The 8,042-nt window shown below is 40.4% G+C and overlaps 1 pseudogene; it reads left to right on the top strand.

Annotated features, from left to right (window-relative positions):
- Positions 1 to 7,715: 7,715 nt before the first annotated feature.
- Positions 7,716 to 7,834, top strand: LOC112472833 (annotated as a pseudogene).
- Positions 7,835 to 8,042: the final 208 nt, after the last annotated feature.

The following is an 8,042-nucleotide window of genomic DNA, read 5'->3' on the forward strand; positions in this document are numbered from 1 at the left end:
TTCCTTTTCATCTACTCACTCACACACTATTATTCCTTCTCTTCTTCCCTTGCTCACTTCCTCACTCACATACTTTCACCTACCTCCCTTGCTCTATATCACTCATAGTGCCATGATGACTTAGGGCTTTAGCTGACCTTATAGAGTTTCTCCAAATACACCTTAAAGTGGGAAGAAAAATTATGAGCTTTCATAGTATTAGCTGGCTTATCCCATACTTTTTTTATTCAACCACACCGCTTGAGAATTTGCTCTGTGCTGGGAACAGAGAGATACAGATGATGTTGACCACACCCTGACCTGGCTTGAAGCCTATTTGGAGAAATAAGTATTTTCACAAACACCTATATTTGATGTAGAACTCCATAGAGGAACCTCTTGATTCTGGCATTTACTATGAGCCAGACCCTGGGGATACAGAGAGGACTAATACATGGTCTTACTTTCACAGAGCTTAATATCTGGTGGTGGAGAAAGAAATAGGACTAGATAACGAATAAAAATGAGTAAGCTGAGTTGCTGTAATATGAAATTCAGGTAGTGATGAACTCTTCTCAGTGAGAGATTAAGAAAGAGTCAACATTAGCTCTAGGACTTAAAAGAAAGGTAGGTTTTTGTGGAACAAAGGTAGATGAAAGGAAAGTGCTTGAAGCACATGCATGATCTATGGGTAGAAAACTCAAGGAATGTTGGAGAATAATAAACAGTTCTATTTTTCAAAGCAGAGGCTATGTGGAAGGAAATTGGAAAAAATAAGGCTTAGTTCTCAAATGAGGTTTTGAATGATAGTTGAGGTTTGATCATAGAATAAGAGAGGAGCCATAGATTGTTTTTGAGCATAGCTGCACCATGATGAGAGCTGGGCTCGAGGGATAAATTTGGAAGTGAAGTCGAAGAGAGCATAGAGACTCTAGGCAAAGAGATCCTTGTGGAGCCAGGAACTCCTGATGGACTGAAGTAGGAGAGTGGGGAGAGAAATGCAGAAGGAAAAATGAATGCGAGTATTGTGGAGGAGGCTGAATCAACAAAACTGAATGTGAAGGATGAGAGTGAGATAGAGATGCTTCAGAGGTTTTCAGAATAGGACAAAAGGACGGTGGTTCTTTGACAAAAATAAAGAGTGAACAGAGAACAAAGGAGAAAAGATGAGGAGTTTGGTGGTGGATATATTGAATACCCTGAGCAACAGTCAGGTGAAAGTGTTCAGCATGAATACATGAATACAATAGGTCCAGAGCATAGGAAGAAAGCTTAAATTAGAAACAGATATTTGTGTCATATTAATTAGCATCTTAATCAGAAATCCTTAACCTTGAGTACATAAGTGGACGTCTGGGGGCTCATAAGATATATTCTGCAGGTAGAATTGACAAACCTTGATAATGGATTTGATGTTGTCAGGGCAGATGTTTCCAGATTTCGGCCAGGAAAACTGATTGGATAGAGATGTTATTTATAAAGATAATGAATAATAGAGTAGGACCGGGCCTGGAATTAAGTTGGGAATAATATGAGTTAAAAGTTAGATACAATGACTTTTGGATGCCTGTAGGCTATCAATTGGAGGCATCTACTAGGCATTGGCCTCATAAATTTGGAGATTAGGAACATGATTTGGGCTGAAGATTGATTTGGGGTGGTTATAGCCAAAGTAGATGAGCTCATCCAAAAAGAGTGTGGAAAATGAGAAGAGGAAGCTTAGAAAGTGATGAAAACAGAAGAGAGAAGAATGAATTCCAAATTTCTGGCTTGAGTCTATAGATGGGTGGGTAATGTTAACTCCCAAAATAGAGAACACTTGTGAAATTTTGAGAGTAGTGGTGAGAATATATGTTAAGTTTTACACAGATTTAGAGGTGCTCATGGAATATGCAAGGGTCACTTCTCAAGTGTTTCCATATATGAACCTGGAGCTTAGAAGGGCTGGAGACAGATTCTTGAATTTACCACAGAGATAATGGCTGAATCTGGGGAGTGAATGCAGTCTCTAAGGAAAGAGTATAAAAGAGTAAAACAGAAAGGCTGGGACAGAATTTTGTAGGTGAGCAGAAGAGCAGCAAAAAGTAGTTCAAGAAGATTGATGGGAGCTAAGGAAGGAGAGGGATTCTAGGATGAAATGGAATATGAGGCTGAATGTCATCTGGCAGGTACAGGAAATGGATAAAGAAGATGTGGTATATATGTGCACATGGAATACTACTCATTTATAAAAAAGATAAAATATTGCCATTTGTGACAACATGAATGAACCTTGAGGGTATTATACTGAGATGTCAGGCAGGAAAAGACAAAAACCATGTGATTTTACTTACATATAGAATATAAAACAAAAAATAAACAAAAGAAAAAAAGACACATAGATATAGACAATAAATTGGTGGTTACCTGAGAGTAAGGGGGTGAAGGGAGGGCAAAATGGGTGAACGGTTACAGATAGAAATGAAACTTCCGGTGCTGAGCATACTAGAGTGTATACAGATATCGAATTATAATTTTGTACACTTAAAACTTATAAAATGTTATTAACCAACATTACCACAACGTAAACAAAGAAACAAGCACACAAATAAATATTTTTTTCTTCAAAAAAAATTCATAGGGGAGATAAAAAGGGTTATAAGCTTAGGAAAAAGAACAGGAGAAAAGAAAAGATTAAAAATGCTAAGAAGAAAGGACAACTGATGGGGAGAGTCCAGGTAGGGACAACAGGGGAATTGACATCAGAGGCCAATACAAAACAAATGTTTTGATAAATGCACAATTGCAGAGAAGAGAGTTTTCGACAAATTACCAAATGGTTTGAAGATTTACTTGATTTACTGTATACTCACCAATGCTTGAGCATAATCATTCTTAGATCCTAGACTTAGTCACTATTTATCAGTTCTAAATGTTGCTCTAGGTGGTTAGAGAGGAGGCGACGAATTCCCAGGAGAAATGGAAGCAGCATATTTGTGCAGCTCCGTTTCTGGAGGAGAGCAGCGTACATCTCTGGACCATTTATTGCCTCCTTCTTGGCCTGTGGTCCCTCCCATGCTGCCTTCCACCCGTTCTAAAATCACCTTCGCCCTAGGGTTGTCTGAGAGCAGGTCACTCAAAGGGACCCAGAAGCACAGGGTCAAATACATAGCTCTTGTCCAAGAGGAGAGAGGGGTCTTTCTTGGCTCCAGAAGGCAAAGAGGAGAGAGAGAGAGAGAGGGTGAGGCAAAGGAGGGGGCTCTGGTGGGTCATGCTGAGAGAAAATGTATATGTATGAGACCAATGGAGGTCACCCCACCCTCCCAGATCCCCAGCATTTCACAAACTTTCTCACTCCCAGAAGTGTGGTTCCTTACAAGCTACAGCCTGGTGGTGGCTCTCTCATATGTTCATTGCTCAGAGGCTGGTGCCAATATCTGGAGGCATACTCTTCCTTTGGTCCACCACTTCCACACAGAGCCCAGAGGGTCTGAGAGGTGAGTGGTATCTGTGTGAAAGAATAGGCTTTGAAACAAACCACTTAACTCTTCTGTACCTCAGTTTCTTTGTTGATAAAAAGGGCGAATGACATTTACCTTGAAAAGACATGAGGATTAAGAGATAATGCATGCAAAGCAACTGTTGATATAAATTAATCCTTCTCCAGAATCCACTGGAATCTCATGAGGTGGAACTAAGACCACAATCTTTGATTCACTTCAGCCCGGAAAAACAGCAGATCTTAACATATCATTAAGTATTCTCAATACTGTTTTATCCCTCCCCCCAATCACAATTGATGTTGTCTGATTTACAAGGAGAAATATGTGATTTGCAGTGACTGTCAATTTCTCTACTGCTCTGTAGGAGATTTGGCATCTTTGTTCTGTCATGTAGGAGAATACCCAGCCTGATCGTTCCTCACTCAGTGGCACCTCATTGTGGCACCCTGCGGGTTTCCCTGTTGGACACAAACTCCATATCAGAACTGCCTATATAATTTGTGGGGTCCAGTATGAATGAAAATGTGGGGTTCCTTCTTCAAAATTATTAAGAATTTCAAGATAGGGACAGAAGACCATTAAACCCAGCATGGGCCCTAAGCAACTAAACTGGTTGCACACCCATGAAACAGACCCTGCCCCAAATCCATCCCCAGTGCCTTGAACCTGTTAAAGGACAATCCAGAGCAAAGTCATATGTTCATCTGAAAGACATTTGCACTGGAAGAAGTCCCTCTGAGCAAAGCAGTCCCTCCAGATTGTTTCTCCAAGGAGCCCACCAGGCAGCTGCCTGGTGGTTATATGTAGCTAACGCCCTCAGAAACAGAGTTCTGACATCACACACCTGGTGTAAAACTTGGTCTCCTCTGTCATCAACCAGCAGCTGTCTTTCTTCTTGCTGTTACTTTTTCTCATCACTCCAAGTGGTTTTTACTCTCCTGACTCCTCCGCTATGCATGCCTGCCCCTAGCACAGGTGTACTCCAGGATGGGGGCTGAGTGGTCTGCTGGGCCTGGGGGTCACGGGCCCTCTTTTCTAGCCTCACTTTACTTCCCGACAGTAATCTTGCTCCTTAGTAGGTGGCACTCTCTCTCTCTGGTGATCTCTCAGATAACACTGGGAGGAAGAAGGCTTCCTTCCTGGGTCTCTGGGGAAAGGTGAGGAGAATGACAGGGATGGAAGCCTGAATGGATGGACAACCCTAGAACAGCACTACTCAAAGTGTGGTGCATGGATCGGTGCCAGACTGCAATGACATAAGCACAGAAATTGAGAGTTTCAAAACTTTTATAGAAATTTGATAATGCCTATTAAATTTAATAATAAAATAATAAAAAATAATTTATGTCTTAATTTTCACCCTTATAGTAATTCAGTTTTATTGCATTTACCATGCAGTTTGGAAATCTAAAAAGGTAATTAAGAAAAAAACTAAAACAAAACAGAAAATAGGTGCTTTGCATCAAATAGTTGCCAGCCTTGCCCTGGCATCCCTGGCTGTAGCATAGTGGAAAAAGCACCGAGGTGGAAGTCAAAAGATCAGAGTTCTCATCCTGATTCCTTCCTTTACTTGAACAAGTTGTTTAACCTCTGAGCTCCGCTTTCTTCATTTGTAAATGTCTCATAAGGACCATATGTGATCTTGGACCAGAAGGTGCTTTGCAAACAGTAAGGTGCATTGTTAAGTGAGAGACACATCGCAAGGATGCTACTTACCAATTTGTGGCCACTCCATGCCCCAGTGGCCACTGGGTACTAGCACAATGGTAAAAGCATAGCCTCTGAAGCCAAGCTGGCTGGATTGGGACTCTACCTCCATAACTTATTAACTTCTTGGCTCCTGCATTTTCTTACCTATAAAAGAATGCTATGAATATCAACCTGATAGGGTTGTGGTGAAGATTAAGTGAGAAACACTTAGAATAGTGTGTGGAGCATAGTACACAGTAAGTGGTAGCTAGTAATGAAGTCCGATTATACTTCTTATTCTTGTCACTCTACATTACCATTTTGAGATTTACCTATGTTCATAGTTCTTCCCCTATAATTCATCATTTACAGCTTCCATACTTCATTTATTCAGTCCCATATTGATGCCTTTATATTTTCTAATTGGTTACTGCTGGTGTAGAAGATACTATCGATATTAGAATATTGATATTCCTATCTAGTAAACATGCTGGACTCTCTCATTAGTTTTTACAGTTTATGAAATTCTCTTGGTCTTTCTATGTAAATGGTCACATCACTTCCAAATATTCTTTTTCTTCCTTAACAATCTTTATACTTTTACTTCTTTCTAGGTCTTTACATATTAATTTGGGATATGATAGCAGCATCCTCATCTTGCTTCCTATCTAAAGTTTCTCCTCTGTTAAGTGTGATATTTGTTGTGGGTTTTTAATAGGTGGTCTTGATAGGGATGAGGGATATCCATTTAATTTCTTTTATCACAAATAGGTGTTAAAGTTTATAAAATGTTTTTTATGCACCTATAAAGGTATTTTTCATTGTTTTCCCCAACTGTATTAATGTGATAAATGACATTGATAGATTTCCCAATCCTGAACTGTTCTTGCATCCTGGCAATAAATTCTACTTGAGCATGATGCAATCTTTTTGTTTGTTTCCTTGTTATGTTTTGCTTTTAACACACTATTAGATTTAGTTAATATGTGGTTTAGCAATTGCTATCTATATTCTCAAAAGACATTTCCTGTAAATTTTTTATTTTGTTGTCCCTATCCAGATTTAGCATCAAGATTATAGTAGCCTCCTAACTTAAGTGGGTACCTTTCCCACTTTTTCTGATCTCTGGAACAGCATATAGAGAAGAGAAATTATCTTTTCTTGGGAAGTTTGATAAAACAATCAACCTATAAAATTATCTGGAACTGATTCTTTTGAGAGGATATGAGCTTTTCATCACTACTATGACCTTACATGATCATTGGTCTAGTCAATATTCCTGAGCCCATTTTTGCATTAAAAAAAATCAAGCATTTATCTATTTTCTCTGGTTTTCAGACTTTTGTTTTCCTACCAGATTTCTCATAATGACATCCCTAAAGAACCAAGAGCTAGGCTCCACTCCTGAGTATGCCATTCTTTGGACAAATGAAATTGAGATCAGGAAAGTTTGCCTCATCTGACAAAGGAGGGTGGGGCCACTGGATTCCCAGTGGTATGTTTGACACAAGAGTAAGTTGTGGACTCCTGTCTCTTAAGAGCAACAGGTAACTCAGCTCAGATACAAACGAAAAAGGAATAAAGAAGAGGAAGGGAGAGAATAACAGCTGCCAAGTGATTCCTGCTTGCCAAGTCTAGTATTTTTATACCCTGGGTGATCAAATCTGGTAAGAAGCCCTTCGAAAGAACTCTTCCTGACCCCTCTATGACATTTAGGCAGAAAAGGAACCCTGTTTTCCCAAGGAGGCAAAATTTCACTTTGTCACATAATGAGGCAGCACCAGTCACCTTTTCTCTCTTGAGATTCTCTTACTTAACTATCTCCTGTTTTTCGTGCATTCATTCACATTACCTCTGCACCACCTTCTCTACTGGCTTCACTGGGTTTTGCTTGTTTGATGTTATATTGGAGGAAGAAGTGTGAGACTTGTCTCAGCATAATCATAGCTGTAATAAGAAAGCAACAATTAAAACTGAGCCAGGTTTGTTTGTTTAATGAGAACAGAGCCAGCTCTTCTGCCCTCTCGCCCTAGACCTGAGGTGAAAGTTTCGGGATTCTTCTCTCTGAATTACACAAACTGCTGCTCTAATTGTACTTAGGAAAAGCCATTTGTGTTCAATCCCAGAACATCTTCTCTCCCTCCTTCCTCTGATCATTTGGGGATTGTTAGTGGCAGATGGCTGAGGCTTTCCAGTGGCACTGTTTTATAGGTCCCACGTGGCCCTCCAGGCTGCCCCCCGACCCTTGGCTCAGCCATTATCTTTCTTTGCTTGGTCTCAGTGTTTAGGATCAAAGTTTCTTACATCATTCACTATCCAGATAGAAATTCAGTATTCTTATCAAAGAAGTAATGGGCTGAGGCCTTGCATCTTTCCATACTAGAATGGAAAGGCCCAAAAAGAAAATGGTCCATCTCCAACTGACCCAGGTGCCCATGGATACCAAATGGATTGCCTACTTGGAATCACTCTAGGTGGATATTGTGGTTTCCTCCAACACCAAGCCCTGTCAATGTTGGATTGCTGGCCAGTGGGCTACATCATTATTTAGAAACACTTCAGCTTGTCGATGGCTATGCCACCCCGAACATGCCCGATCTCATCTGATCTTGGAAGCTAAGCAGGGTCGGGCCTGGTTAGTACTTGCATGGGAGACCATCCAGGAAGACCAGGTGCTGTAGGCTTTAAAAAAAAGAAACACTTCAGCTTAATAGGATTCAAATTACTTTTCAGAGGGACATGGAGAGAGTATTTCTGTGTGGGGAATTGCAGATAGACCATGAGAAGTCTTGAGAAGTCTTGAGCCTTGAGAAATCTTTTCCCCCATAGCAGTCTCGTCCTGTCATTCTGCCAGAAAGGCCATGACCCAATTGGCCCTTGGTCCTTTCCAAC

The sequence above is a fragment of the Pteropus alecto genome, unplaced genomic scaffold (assembly GCF_000325575.1).
Source record: "Pteropus alecto unplaced genomic scaffold, ASM32557v1 scaffold749, whole genome shotgun sequence".
In the NCBI taxonomy this organism is placed as follows: Eukaryota; Metazoa; Chordata; class Mammalia; order Chiroptera; family Pteropodidae; genus Pteropus; species Pteropus alecto.